The following is a 15,204-nucleotide window of genomic DNA, read 5'->3' as shown; positions in this document are numbered from 1 at the left end:
TACTCATATAAAATAAAATAAATCTTTAAAAAACCAACCATACAAAAAAAGCTGATCCTTAAAATGTGAAGGTTTTTTATTTGACATAGTTCATTGGTAGAGCAGTTGCCAAGCATGTGTGAGACTAAAGATTCAACCCCTGAAGCTTAATGAAACAATATAGATCTTCCATTCAGTCCCCACATTTTATGCTGAAGATTTATGGGACAGCAGGATGGCTCAAAATGGGTAAAGGTGCTTGTTGTCAACTCCAACTAACTTGAGTTTTAGCCCTGGAACCTATATAGTAGAAGGAGGAAATTGAATCCTACATATTCCACACATACAAATCTAGCCAGCCTGGGTTAAGACCCTGCTGCAAACTGGGTATGGTGGAATACCCCTTTAATCCCAGCACTAAGGAGGCAGAGGTAGGACGGATCCCTGTGAGTTCGAGATCAGCCTGGTCTACAGAGTTAGTTCCAGGAAAGCCAGAGCTATACAGAGAAGCCATGTCTGGAGTGTAACAGTAGCAGGGAGTCTCAAAAAAGGACTTTTAAGTTTTCTGTTGAAGTAAGTTAATAGAAATGTAGGACTGGAGAGATGGCTCAGCTGTTAGAAGCAATGGTTGCTCTTTGAGAGAACCTGGGTTCAATTCCCACCATGAACACAGTGGCTCACAATTGTCGGTTATTTCAGTTCCAGGGGATCAGATATCTTCTGGTCTCTGGGCATCAGGCATGCAAGTGGCACATGCAGGCAGAGAACTCATATACATAAAACTTAAGAAATAATTGAAAAAATTAAACATTTCATTATTAACTTAGGAGATGATCCAAAGTAGGTTTTGTGTTGTTTTGTTTTACCTGCAGATTTGAGAATTGAACCCAGGCCTAAGCAGGCCGGGCTGGTGTCCTGCCATGGCATTACAGCCTCAGCACTGGGTTTTGTTTTACTTTTTCCAAAATTCTTTTCTTTTGTAATTCTCATTTATTACTCTTTGCACTAAAAGCTCCAACTATAGAATGCCATTTTCCTGGCATAAGAAAAGTAGGGTTTTAGAGTAGTGGTAGTGTGCCATCAATACTTTAAAAGTGGTTCAGGGCTGGCTGAGTGTTGGACAGTGACCTAGTGTGTGTGAGGCCCGAGGTTCTCTTCCCTGCACTCAAAATAATTGTACGAAGTCTGTCATCTTAACTTTTTCACAAATACTTGTTCTTAGTGATAGGTCCTAAAGATATGCACTTTAAAGTATTTGGCTAGGGGTTAAGGGCTTACCTCAGTGATAGAAAATATATGTGGCCCGAGGTTCAAACCTCAGCACGTGCAAAAGTACTTTTCTAAAACTTAGCTGCCTGAAAGTGTAAACTCTTTAAGGGTTTGAGTCCATACAGTGTCCTTCAGCACTCTGCACTGCTGGCTACACACGAGAGGACATAACCCCAGCTCTGTGTTTCACACAGTGTCAGTCTTCAGTGAAGGGAATTCTCAGTGGAGAGGGCCTGGATATGGCTAAGGTGATCTGGCAACTTTGGACTGCCCTCCAGGAACTAAGAATAAATACACTTAGATCCCAGTGGCAAGAGTGGTGTAAAGGTCTTGCCATGGTTCCCAAACTTAGATTCATGGAGTTTTGCTTCTAAGAGTAAAATAAAATTTTCACCCCAAGAGGGAAACTGCATGCTAGTGCTAGAGGACTCTGGGAAGTGTGTACATGGAGACAAGTGGTCTTTTGTTTGTTTGTTTGTTTGTTTTTGGGGGGAGGCATTGTTTTGGTATGGTTTTCTCCTTCTCACCTCAGCCTCCTATAAAGCTGGCACTACCTGGTCGTGCCACCATGATTATCCCTGACTTACTAAAGCATTTCTTGCCAGATCAGATCTTGTTTAACTTTGGAAGAGTTGGACATTTTTTTTTCTTTCTTTTTTTCGGAGCTGGGGACCGAACCCAGGGCCTTGCGCTTGCTAGGTAAGTGCTCTACCACTGATCTAAATCCCCAACCCCGAGTTGGACATTTTTTTTTTTTTTTTTTTTCCCGGAGCTGGGGACCGAACCCCGGGCCTTGCGCTTCCTAGGTAAGCGCTCTACCACTGAGCTAAATCCCCAGCCCCCGAGTTGGACATTTTTAAACATTGTTTCTTCGTTTGTAAGCTGAGGATAAAAATTTATAGTAACTACAGGTTCAACCCCACAGTTAAATCAGAAAGTTTATAAAACTTTTGGCCAGTTCCTGAGAGCTCAGTAACTGAGGGCTGGCTCCATTGTAAAGCAGACTCAAATGTTACTGGTTGCTGCCGGAGGCTGTAGTGAGAGCCTGCCAGTGAGTCCTTGATCCTGAACTGAAAGTCACCATCAGGGACTTGAGTTCCTAGGTTGAGCAGTAATCATGCTTTCTATGACCTCTACCAGGTTTATATTTTCCTACAAAAGCGCCTTCCTCTCCCAGGATCTAAGACATTTAATGAATCCTCCTGTGGTAGCCCAATCAATAATGCTACTACCACAGCTTATGAAAATTAATTTATAGGGGTTGGGGATTTAGCTCAGTGGTAGAGCGCTTGCCTAGCAACCGCAAAGCCCTGGGTTCAGTCCCTAGCTCCGGAAAAAAGAAAAAAAAAAGAAAGAAAATTAATTTATTACTTAGACCTTCTTTGTTTATTTTGATGAAAGTTTTTAACAGTTGTAGTGTAATTTACTGCGTGGTGTGTGTGTCTGTGTGTCTGTCTGTCTGTCAGTATATGTGTATGTATTTTGCCTGTTTTATTTTGTGACAAGATCTTATGTATCCTAGACTGACTTCAAAGTCACTATGTAGCCAAGGACAGACTTAACTATTGAATCTTTCTCCTCTGTCTCTTAAGTTCTGGGACTACATACAGTTTGGGCCGCCAGGCTTGGTTTCTGAGAGCAAAACCAAACAGTGCCTGCAGAACAAGAAAGCCATATGCTAGGTACTGAAGTAGAGGGAACTGCTGAGTACGTACTCATGTATGTGTCAGTGCCAGCATTTGACAACAGGTTGCCAGCCCATTAGAGCCAGAATCACCTCACCAGCAATTAAGCTATCAATTCAAAAGCTATAGCAAGTTTAACAACCAAAGCATTGTGGGTTTTTTAAAGGATAGCATGGGAGTGGACATAGCGGAAATCTGGAGACGTGTTTAATAGCACTTCCTGCTCTTACGAGGACCTGAGTTTGGTTACCAGCACCCATGTGGCAGATCAAAATTCTGTAATTCCAGGGCATCTGATGCCTTCTCTGGCCTCCTCATGCACCAGACATGCTCATGGTACATATCCATACAACACAGGCAAACACATAAGTAATTTTCAAAAATATTAACATGGGGCCAGTAACAACGGAACTAATAGGTGCATGCCATCAAGTCATGCAACCCACATTTTGGAAGAAGAGAACTGACTTCTACACATGTGCCAAGGCATGTGCTTACACACACAAACGCCCAGATGCATTAATTTTAAAACATGTAAGATGTCAACATGGAGCAGGTGTGGCACACATCCAACACTTAAGGCGAAGTGGGAGGGTCCTATGTTCAAGGCCGTCCTGGAACAGCACTATAAGGAAAGGAAGAATAGTCACTGGACAGTTAGTTCTTCCCATAGGCATGGGACATGTACCACACTTAAGCAGGTACTTAAGTAATGAAAGCAGTATAGATTATAAAATGAAATCCTTTAAGTCTAGTTCCTATAAATACTTTCTTATTCTATACTAAGCTTCATTGCTCATGTCCAGTGTAAAACCTGCAAACCTCTAGGTGAGTGAGTGTAGGATAAGATTGAGACCCCTCTTAGCGTTTAAAAATATTTTGTTAGCATGTATTACTTACATATAATGAGTTTCACTGTGACAGTTTCATGCTGTAATAAAGTTTCATACCTCCTATTACTCTATCTTGTCCTCTTACTCTCCCATCGACCCTCTCTCTAACTAGTTCCTCTTCTACTTTTATGGTATTAGCACACACGCATGTGTGTGTGTGTAGTATGTGCACGCCTTTGTTCAAAGAAACCAGAGGAGACACCACGAGTCCTCTAACACACTTGTTCCGTGCATCTAGGCTGCCGTCCAGCAAGCCTCATCAGTCCTTTGTCCCCACCTCCACAGCACTGAGCTCATGGGTAGTCAGGGTCTGTGGTTGTGCAGCAAGAACTCTTTTTTTTTTTTTTTTTTTGGTTCTTTTTTTCGGAGCTGGGGACCGAACCCAGGGCCTTGCGCTTCCTAGGTAAGCGCTCTACCGCTGAGCTAAATCCCCAGCCCCGCAGCAAGCACTCTTAACCACTGAGCCATCACTCCAGTCTCAACCACTGAGCCATCGCTCCAGCCTTATCTGTTAAATAGATCTAAAGAAAAAATATGTTCGTTTTGATTCCCCACCAAGGAAAATCTTGCTTTGTAGCCCATGCTGCCCTCGAAGTTCCAGTCTTTCCAATTTTGCCTCTCGACTGCTGGAACCACAGGCCTGTACCACCACCCCTGGGTCAGGTCAAGTCAATGGCTTCTTAGGAGATGGTTCTCTGGTGGGTGGGTGTCCTATGGATGTGTGACCTGGGCTACTGCAGGTCAGTATTATCTCATGAGAAGTAATACTCCTCAATAAAATGCGTAACACTGTAGTTTGTATACAAGAGTGAAGTTGCTCCATTACCATTTTATTGGACTTAACTGCAGTGTGTGTGTGTGTGTGTGTGTGTGTGTGTGTGTGTGTGTGTGTGTGTGTGTTGCCAACCAGCTTTTTTATGTGAGTTCTGAGGCTTGAACTCAGATCCTCATATTTGTAAAGCGGGCACTTCAGTGACTGAAACCCGCCCTAGCCCCTCTTGTATTTAGCAAGATAAGTAAGCCCCTGCCAGAAGATGGAAAGTCACCTTAATGCTGAGATGAATGTTATTCCGTGAACAATAAAAATAAAGCAGGATTTCATGGGGACAAGTTAGGGCCACTGAACCTGGTGAGACTTCTCAGACTTTAGAACTGCCCTGTGGTCCTACTAGCAGAGTGGACTTGCCTCACTGCTAAAGAGCAGAAACATCTATCTGTTTCTGAAGTTCTGGACTAGCGTTTAAACTAGAAGGAACAGGTCTGACTCTCATCAGTCTACTTCCTTGCCAATGAGAACTCTCATTGTGCGTGCATGCATGTTATTTTTTCACTCAGAAGCAGGAACATCACAAGTTCCACACTAGTCTGGGTGACAGTTTTAGAAATAAGCAGTGAACTGGTGAGAAGGCTCAGCAGGTAAACGCATTTGCCACCAACCCTGAGTTTGCCCCCTGGGACTCATGGTGGAAGGAGAGAACTGCTCCCTGAAAGTTGTCCTGACCTCCATGTGCAGACCACGATGACACCTGCACACTGCACATACATACTCAAATAAATGTGCTTGGTTTGGTTTGGGGTTGTAGCCCTAACCGATCTGACTCATTGTATAGATCAGGTTGGTCTTGAACTCAGAGGTCTGCCTCCCTCTGACACCTCAATGTTGTGATTCAGGGTGTGCACCACCATGTCCAACTTGTAATGAAATTTTAAGCCTTTTTTTCCCAATGCTGGGAGAAAGGTATTTATCTGAGGTGTGTCATTGCATAGGTAAATAATCCTAGAGCAAGTCACTTCCTGTAGCTCTTCAAACTATAATGCCCATAAAGCAGAAACTGGACATTTTTGTTTGCTTAGCAGGAAGTACACAGCCACGCCTCTATGGGGCAGGGCTTGTTCTGCAAGTCTCACGGAATGGTCAGTTAAGAGCTAAGTATCCCTGGGCAGCATTGGTCCCTTGGGAATTAGCTTTCCTTTTCAGTAACTAGAATGTGTCCTCTGTGGTCCACACCCTTCACTATCAGCCAAGTATTTGTATGTAATATATTCGGACCATCTCTTTTCAAACCTTTGTTCTCTGTGGATGGGAGAGGCAGCTTGTCTCACCAGCAGTGCCTCTGGTGGCTTCCTTCTAATGTGCTTAGCGCATACTTTCCACTCATGTTGTCATCTCATATATTATGTAAGTGATCGTGGCCAGTAGTAGGGGTACACACCTGTTAATCACAACACTTGAGAGATTGAGGTAGGAGAATCAGGTCATCCGAGTTATCCTCAACTGCATAGAGTTTGAACCAGCCAGGGGTATGCACGAGCCTCTGCCTAAGTAAATAAATAAACAATAAAGCAAATACCTAAAATCTACCTTTTCTACATATGTGCTTAACTTAGGTTCAGCTTATAAAATATCTTACTCTTCGGTAAAAATGGAGTGAGTCCCCTGGCATAATCAGGTAGTAGGACAAACAGCATGATTTTAGGAAAATCTGACATTGTAGAAATCACTGGGTACCGAAGGAGATATCTAATCTTTTGTTTTTATTTTATTTTTGTGTGTATGAGGTTTTTGCCCTGTATGCATGTATATGTGCTATGTGCACCCAAGGCAGCCAGAAAAGGGCCTCAGATCCCCTGGGACTGGGGTTACAGGTTGTTGTAAACCACCATGTGAATGTTGGAAGTTGAACCTTGGCCCTCTGGAAGAACAATCACTCTTAACCTCTGAAGCATCTCTAGTGCCCTCTAAGTCTTAAGATATTTGGTGCCAGGTATAGGAGCACACTGTAGTAATGCCAGCACTCAGGAGGCTGACAGGAAGGAGTGTAGGAGTTGGAGGCCAAGCAGGAGCTATGTAATGCGTTCCCAGCCAGCCAGGGATGTATAATGAAAACCATCCACACAGCTAAAAGTCCCCTGATAAACTTTCTGACTGGGGGGTTGGGGATTTAGCTCAGTGGTAGAGTGCTTGCCTAGCAAACGCAAGGCCCTGGGTTCGGTTCCCAGCTCCGGGGGAAAAAAAAAACAACAAAAAAAATCCTTTCTGACTGGACTTGGTTCTTCCACTATGCTTTTGCCATCGCCCTGTAAGTACACGTGCAAAAGAAGCAGTCCTAAGAGACGGAATGAGAAGCAACCTGCAGTGGGGTAGAAAACCTTTGTGCTAGACCCACCGAAAAGATCCCTAGGGGCTTTTACTGTTCTAATACAACACCCTGCTCTTACCTCTAATAGTTTAAATTAAGGCCACCAGGTAAGGACTGTGCTTACTCAGTGTTACATCCCAGGAAGTATCTGGCATGCTCTTAAATGGGAACAGTGATGTCAACTTTGCTCTTCAAACCTGGTGCCAGTGTTAATATAATGAGCAAAATGCTTGCTCCCAGAATGAGGTCATTTCTCTAGGCATTAAATTGCTGGGTAAGGGACTGGGTGAGAAATTGGATTAAATAGGCTCTTCTGTCAGGGAAAAGGTCATTCCTCCCTCACTGAGAGCTCCTCCCCCATGCCTTCTGATTCAGCATGGTTCCATAAAATCAAGTTGCCTCTGCTAGTCTCTGATATAGGCTAGTTTATGTACACATAGCTGACCAAAAGGATCCGCACCTCCATTCCCTACCATCCACTATCTAAGTCTAAGTCCCATGGTTAGTCCTTAGACTTCTCCTGATTCCTCTTTATCAAGCTAACACATCAAAGATGTTGGTCACCCTTTTCTTTCCAATCCAAATGATAAATTCATTATGATTACAACGTCTTGGTTGCTAAGTAGGTTTGACCAAATCAGTGATATTCTTAACTTTGATTAACTATGTTGCACCTTATATTTTTTTTCCTGGTAAAGCACCTGCCTTGACAGTCCAGGCTTTGGGTTCAATTCCTAGCTCCAGAAAAAAAGAACAGACATGTTTTTCTTCTGGACCAGTTATCATACTCATTAACTTTACCCATTCAATCACTGTGATACTGATCAGATGACTCACTTCAGCTTGGCAGCTGCTCAGTGAGTCTCATACAATGGTTGTGGTATTAACTAGTAAGTGATACAATGCAATTTTGCCATATAACACAATTTCTTGGTCCATTTGAATACTACTTTTGATTTCTTTAAATTTATAATTTCTTTAAATTTATAATTAAATTTAAATTTAAAATTGATAGAAAATCAGTTGTAGCGGGCATTGGGGACTGAGACTATTAACACGAGGCTCTGAGAGTGTGATTCGGAGTTTGAGCTGCTGGTGCAGAAGTTTGTGTGATGCCCAAGGCTAATGGAAAGACTCGGAGGCAGAAGTTCAGTTACAACGTCAACGGAAAGCGTCAACGTCTGAACCGGAATGCTCGTCGTGGAAGGAAGCTCCACGGATCGAGTGTTCCCACATCCGACATGCCTGGGACCACACCAAATCCGTGCGGCAGAACATGGCGGAGATGGGGTTGGCCATGGACCCCAACAAGGCAGTTCCCCTCCGTAAGAGGCCATGGAGGTAGACACCGAGGAGAGACCCAAGGATCTTGTTCGGAAGCCCTATGTGGTAAATGACCTGGAGGCAGAAGCCAGCCTCCCACAGAAGAAAGGAAATACCTTGTCTCAGGACCTCATCGATTATGTTTATTACGTGGTGGAGAATCACGGGAGGACTATAAGGCCATGGCCAAGAGAAGAAAAATTACTATCAAGACACCCCAAAACAGATTTGGAACGAGATCAATGTCTATAAGCGCTTTTAACCCAATGGAATGGCAAGTCTTCATGGATTCTTTGCAGAATAAGAAGATAGAGGTAGACTGAGTAGTGCACACCCGGAGACCTAGGTCTGGTGGCCCAAAGAAACCAAACCCAGGCTGTAAGGCAAGGGATGTATAGTTTCAGATGATGCTGGGAAAGTCCTATGGAATCAGGTTTTACATGCACACTGTCTCTGCCTCTTCCCCTGCGCCCCTCCTTCCTGCTGGAGAAGGAACTCCGTTTTGTTTTTTGAGAGAGCATCTCTCTAATAGCCTTATCTGTCCTAGAACTCCCTCTGTAGACCAGGTTGGCCTTGAACTCAGAGATCCACTTGCCTCTGCTTCCCAAGTGCTGGGATTAAAGGTGTGTACCACCACCACCTGGAGGAGAAGGAACTCTTTCAAGGCCATGGTTTGTGTTGTGTTGGGAGCTTATAGAAAGCCAGGGCCTGCTGTCTTGTGTTCAGAGGAGATGCTCTATTTCAATGTATTCTGTACATGATAAAAAGAGTTTTACCTGTGTAACATGATTAGGTGTTTCTGTTTTGTTTGACACTGGGCTTCTCCGTGTAGCCCTAGGTGGGATTAAAGGCACCCCTGTGTCGTGTTTTTGCGTTTACTCTGCCCAGCTAACTCTGGCGTTGCCCCAGGGAATGTTATTAGCGCAGATGGACCAGCAGCCCAGTAGCAAGTGTTGCAGCCATGGGCTTCTGTAGGCACTGCCTCCTCCTCCTCAGTGCTCCCAGCCTTGGGTCCCTCCAGAGACTTTCCAGGAAGCTGGGCGTGACTGTAGAAGGCCAAGGACCTAGGCCTTTGCTCACTCTGTGTTGCTTTTGTTGGCCATGGTTTAAGTCAAACATCAGGGACCCAAGCCTGCCTTCTGGGACTGGCAGATTGCCAGGTACTACTCTACTGTGTGCCACTCCTGGGCTTTCCAGGACATGGCCATCCTTGGTGACAAGCCTGTTGCAAGCAGTGGCCTGAGAATGTGAGGTCTGTTCTCCAGCAGGATCGTGGGCAAGGGGTGAGTGGGGCCTAACTATCCTCAACTACGAATGACGTAAAAACCTCCAGTTGCCTGTATTGTATCTTCAGCACTCTTGAAAAAAAAAGTGTGCTTTTATACATTGCCAAAAAAAAGAAAGAAAAAGAAAATCAGTCGTAAGCATTAGCAACAGCAACCCAGAGTAAATTATGTATAGTTATATATGCTCATAAAAATACTTTCAAGGAGCTGGAGAGATGTCTAAGCAGTTAAGAGCACTGGCTGTTCTTCCAAAGGACCTGGGTTCAAATCCCAGCACCCACATGGCAGCTCACAACTGTCTGTAACTCCAGTTCTAGGATATCTAACACCCTCATACAAAATACATGCAGGTAAAACACCGAAACACATAAAATAAAAATAAATCATGAAAATAAAATACTTTTGCCAGGTGGTGGTTTATGTACACCTTTAGTCCCAGCACTGGGGAAGCAGAGGCAGGTGGATTTCTTTGAATTCAAGGCCAGCCTGGTCTACCGGGTGAGTTTCCGAAGAGCCAGAGCTACACAGAGAAACCCTGTCTTGAAAAAATAAAAATTTGGGGCTGGGGATTTAGCTCAGTGGTAGAGCGCTTACCTAGGAAGCGCAAGGCCCTGGGTTCGGTCCCCAGCTCCGAAAAAAAGAACCAAAAAAAAAAAAAAAAAAAAAGTGCAAACAAGTAAAAAACCCTACAGACTTGTTCTGAAGGGCTGGGTTGGTGACTCAGTGGGAAGGAACACCCTCTGAGTAAGCGTGAGAACCTGAATTTGAATCCGACAGTCACTTAGCCGGCCACACACTGCTGTACCCCGTACGTGTTTGGGTTGCTGCTGTTTACTGCTCGTCAGGTAAGCTCTAGGTTCAGTGGAAGGTGTTTCACAGCCATAAGACAGGAGAGAGGACATACACCCTCCCTTAGTCTTAAGTGTGCTGTATGTCAGTGCGTCCTCCACACACCACATGCACAAATAGACACACGCGAAATTTCAATACATTTTTAGATTATGTGTATTTTGACTTGTAAGAGATATTTTGCAGGTTTTCTATTTTCTAAAACTTTAAATAATATTCCTTCTTACTATATTTCAAATTTCAAAGAAATTAATTTTTTTTTCCTTTTCACATTGTATGGGGTTTTGTTTTGCTGTTACTTTGCTATGCTTGTTTGTGTGACATAGGGTCTCACTTTGGAGAACAGACCAGGCTGGCCTCAAACTCACAAGAGAAACTTGCTTGTCTTTGTCTGGAATGCTGTGACTGAAGACATTCCATACTGATTTTGATCTGTTTTGTTGTTTTGTTTTGAGACAGGGTCTCCTACAGCCCAGACTGGCTTTGAACTTGCTCTGTGGCCAAAGACACCCTTGGACTTCTGACTGCTGTTTCCATTTGACAAGTGCAATGTCATAGGCAAATCGCAGCACACCTGCTTAGGATTTCTTCTCCCTCGGCCTCCCTCCCTCCTCCCCTCTCCCTCCCTCCCTTTCTCCCTCCTCATCTTTCTTTTTCTCCTTTCTCCCTCTCCTTCTTTCCCCTCTTCCTCCTCTTCCTCAGCTCCCTCCTCCTCCTCCACTCTCCTCTCCTGTTCTATTTTTGAAGAATGTTCACATCACGTAGTTCAAGCTGACCTTGAGTTTTAGCAATTCCCCTGCCCCAGCTCTTGCATACTCAGATAAACAAGTGCCTCCACACCTTATTCATTCCATTTTTTTTTTTTTTTGTTCTTTTTTTTCGGAGCTGGGGATCGAACCCAGGGCCTTGCGCTTCCTAGGCAAGTGCTCTACCACTGAGCTAAATCCCCAACCCCCATTTTTTTTTTAAATGTAGGATTGGGCTGGGTAGATGGCTAAGACTTCCACAAAAGCATGAGGACCCCAGTTCGGATGATCAGAGTCCACATAAGTGCTGGGTGGGTATGGTAACCACCGGTAACCAGCCTCGGAAGGCTAGAGACAGCACCCAGGTTCCCCCAGGGCAAACTGTTAGCAAGACCAGCCATATCAGCCAGGTCTGGGTTTCACTGAGAAACTTGACCTTACTGAACAAGGTAAAAGAGCCCTGACATCAACCTCAGGCCTCCATGTGCATGCTTATACACACATATTCTCTCACCCCTGCACACGTGTACACATATGTACACCAAATGCAAACACATTAAAAGAAAAATTACATGCAGGACTGGGAGATTTGCTTTAAGAATATGGGTGTGTGGTAGCTCACACCTTTAATGTCAGTGCTGCAGAGGTAGAAAGATCTCTGTGAGTTCAAAGCCAGCCTGGTCTACAGAGCAAGTTCTAGGACATCCAGGCCTACACAGAGAAACCCTGTCTCGAAGGGATAAAAATCTTAAAGAAGTAAGAAAGAAAAGAAAAACAGTATACTCTTGAGGTCCTAAAGTAGGAAAACACTTTTCCATATATGAAACATGTTCTCCCATGTAGAAATAACTGTTCTAGGGCCAGAACTAGGGAGCTTAGTCGGTAGGGTACTTGTTAGCATGTAGGAAACCCTGGGTTCAAACCCTAGCAACTGGGGTTGGGGATTTAGCTCAGTGGTAGAGCGCTTGGGTTCGGTCCCCAGCTCCAAAAAAAAAAAAAAAAAAAGAAAAGAAAAGAAAAGAAAACAAACCCTAGCAACTGCTTAAACCTGGGCATGGTGGTATACATTCCCAACTTTCAGGAGGATCAAAGTTAATGTGCTCCTCAAGTACTTAGCAAGCTCGAGGCCTGCCTAGGACACGACGCCGTCTCAAAAACTGCCTTTGCACATCAGCAGGATTCTGATGTAGATCTAAGTCTGCACAGCACTTAGTCTATTTCTGAGATTTTCACCCTGCGTATTTCCAGTCTGTTGAAATTACAGTTTTTCAACTATGACAAAGTTGGGGGAAATCACTAAGCTGTGAACAGTTTAAAGAGATCGTGACATCCAGCACCACTTACTGGGTGGCAATGTGATGATAGATCCATCATTCATGTACTCAGAGAGAGAGAGCTGTAGGATCAGTTCTCTAAATGGGAACCCTAGCCCTATCATTCTGTTAGACGGTTTTCATCACTGTGACAAAAATACCTGAGAAACAGCCAAAGAGGAAAATTCGGTTTTGATTTTGTTTCCAGTCCATTGTATCTGGGAAGGTGTAGTGGGTCAGTGCTATTCATTCATGGCCACCAGGAAACAGAAGGAGAAATGGCTTCCTTAGGCCCAGAGACACTGGGTGGAGCCATCCACATTGAAGGAGGGTGGTGCTCCTCACAAATCTGATGTGCTTTGCAAATCTAAGCACATCTAATGGAAGCACATCTAATGTAGCCAAGTACGGAGAAGTTCAGTCGGCAGTGTGTTTACCAAGCATGCGCACGGCTCTGGAGCCCATTCTCAGTCTTAGTAAGCATCAGCCAGCCATGGTAGGTAGTACAGTGCCTACAATTACAATCCCAGGTCCTCAGAGTTAGAGGCAGGAGGATCAGAAGGTCGAGGTCTAGCTGAAGAGATGGCCCAGTGGTTAAGAGTCCTGGTTACTCGAGGACCCAGGTTTGATTCCTAGCATGCCCTGGTGGCTCACAACCATCTGTAACTTCAATCCCGGGAATCCAGTGCCCTCTTCTGACCTCCATGGGCACTCAGCATGCACATGGCCTACAGACATACATGCAGGCAATACACTCATAACAAAATGTAAATGCTTTTAAAAATGTTCAAGGTCGGGCTGGAGAGATGGCTCAGCGGTTAAGAGCACTGACTGCTCTTCCAGAGATCCTGAGTTCAATTCCCAGCAACCACATGGTGGCTTACAACCATCTGTAATGGGATCCTATGCTCTCTTCTGGTGTGTCTGAAGGCAGCTGCAGTGTACTTCTATAGCTAAAATAAATAAATCTAAAAAAAAATATAGTTCAAGGTCATCCTTGGCTGCATAGCAAGTTCAAGGCCAGTCTGGGATACAGGAAGACCTGTCTCCAATGGAAAGTTAACCGTCACTGTACTCCATTACCTGTGAGATGGCAATGCTAGGATAATGTCATCCACAAAGTAGTTATTGCTACTTTTTATTTTTGAGACATTCTTTGGACACCTGAAAGCCACTATGTGGCCAAGAGAACTGCAGCAATGCTGCTGCCTCAGCCTTCCCAATGCTGGGGTTATAGGCTTGCCCCACCAAGTACGGCTGCTAGTATCATGTTCAGCATTAGGCAGTTCTAGGAATTCCACATTTGTAAGTAAGTTTGCTGCCTTCGAGACAGGGCCTCCTGAGGTAGCCCAGGCTTTCTTTGAACTTGCGACACTTCTTTCTCAACCCCCTTAGTGCCGGAGTGACACATAGGCACCACTGGGGATGGCAGTAGGACCTCCACTTTAGCTTTCCTTCTCCTCTGGGACTCTTGGGTACTTTAGTGCCTCACCCAAACTAGGTATGTGTTCTACCTCTGAGCTGTGTCTCCAGCCCTTTTAAAGCGATTTTCTCTGACAGAATCTTACTAAGACTGGCCTGGCATCTAGAACCTTCTTGCCTCATTTCCTGAAGACCTTGGATTACAGAACTAAACCACAGATTCACCCACAAGAGTCTGATCTTTAAGAATGAGAGTGGGGGCTGGAGACTTGCTCAGTGGGGCACTTGCGGCTATAGCAGAGGACTCCGGTTTCGTTCCCAGCACCCACACAACAGCTCACAACTGTCTGTAACTCCGGTTCTGGCAGATCTGACACCTTCCTCTGAACCTCCAAGGATACCAGACACTCCGGTGGTACACATACGCATGCGCAGGCAAAACTTATATACGCATAAAATGTAAAACAAGTCTCAAAGAACGGGAGCAGACACTGAGAATCCTGTGGCTATACAAATGTTTATTTTATGGGTTTCGTCTGCATGTGTGTGTCTGTGCCTAATGCCCTCTGAGTTCAGAAGACGGTACTGGTTTCTAGAACTGGAGTTGTGTGACAGTTGTAAGCTGCCGTGTAGGTAATGGGGGTTGAACTGGGTCCTCTGCGACAACGGCAAGGGCTGAGCCATTTCTCTAGTCCCAGAGTGATTCCTAATGCAACCAGTGGGAAGCTCAGCACTAAAACAGAAAGAATTAAATAACTTCCTTCTGTGTGTGCAGAGGGGTGTGGGGTGTCCTCACTGCATAGTCCAGGCTGTCTTTGAACTCTTTTCAAAAAGACTGACTGATTTTATTTTTCTCTCCTCCATTTTCAAACTTCTACCACTGGATTCAGGTATCCAGACCTGTACAGCAAGCCCCGTTGCCTACTGATAATCTCCTTAGCCCTTTTGTTGAGACAGGGTCTCCTGTGCTCTCGGCTGGCCTTGGGTCCTCCTGGTCCTCTCGTCTCCCACTGCCCACCACCACCGCTGTTGGCACACAGTGCTTTACACCAAGTACCTATTTCGTGTCAGTTGAAACAATGAGGGGAAACTCCACTTATAAAACTGCTCTTAGGAAGGCTACTTTAGCTACTCAGATGATCCTGAGATTAAGCTACTGAAAGCAGCTTTTCTGTCTTTTAAATTATGGTTTGTTACATCTCACTGTTTGTCACCAATATTTACGACAGTGCTTTCCAAAGTCAGATATTCAATAAACATTTACTCAATGAATAAGTGAATAAAGAGTAAGAATGCATT

General features: G+C 44.5%; 1 pseudogene; it reads left to right on the top strand.

The window, feature by feature from the left end:
• The first annotated feature begins 2,598 nt into the window (after positions 1-2,598).
• Nop16-ps2 (NOP16 nucleolar protein, pseudogene 2) lies at positions 2,599-10,130 on the top strand (annotated as a pseudogene).
• Positions 10,131-15,204: the final 5,074 nt, after the last annotated feature.

This window comes from Rattus norvegicus, chromosome 9 (genome assembly GCF_036323735.1).
Source record: "Rattus norvegicus strain BN/NHsdMcwi chromosome 9, GRCr8, whole genome shotgun sequence".
Taxonomy (NCBI): Eukaryota; Metazoa; Chordata; class Mammalia; order Rodentia; family Muridae; genus Rattus; species Rattus norvegicus.
The sequence above is the reverse complement of the archived record's forward strand: the minus strand, read 5'-3'. Positions and strand labels throughout refer to the sequence as shown.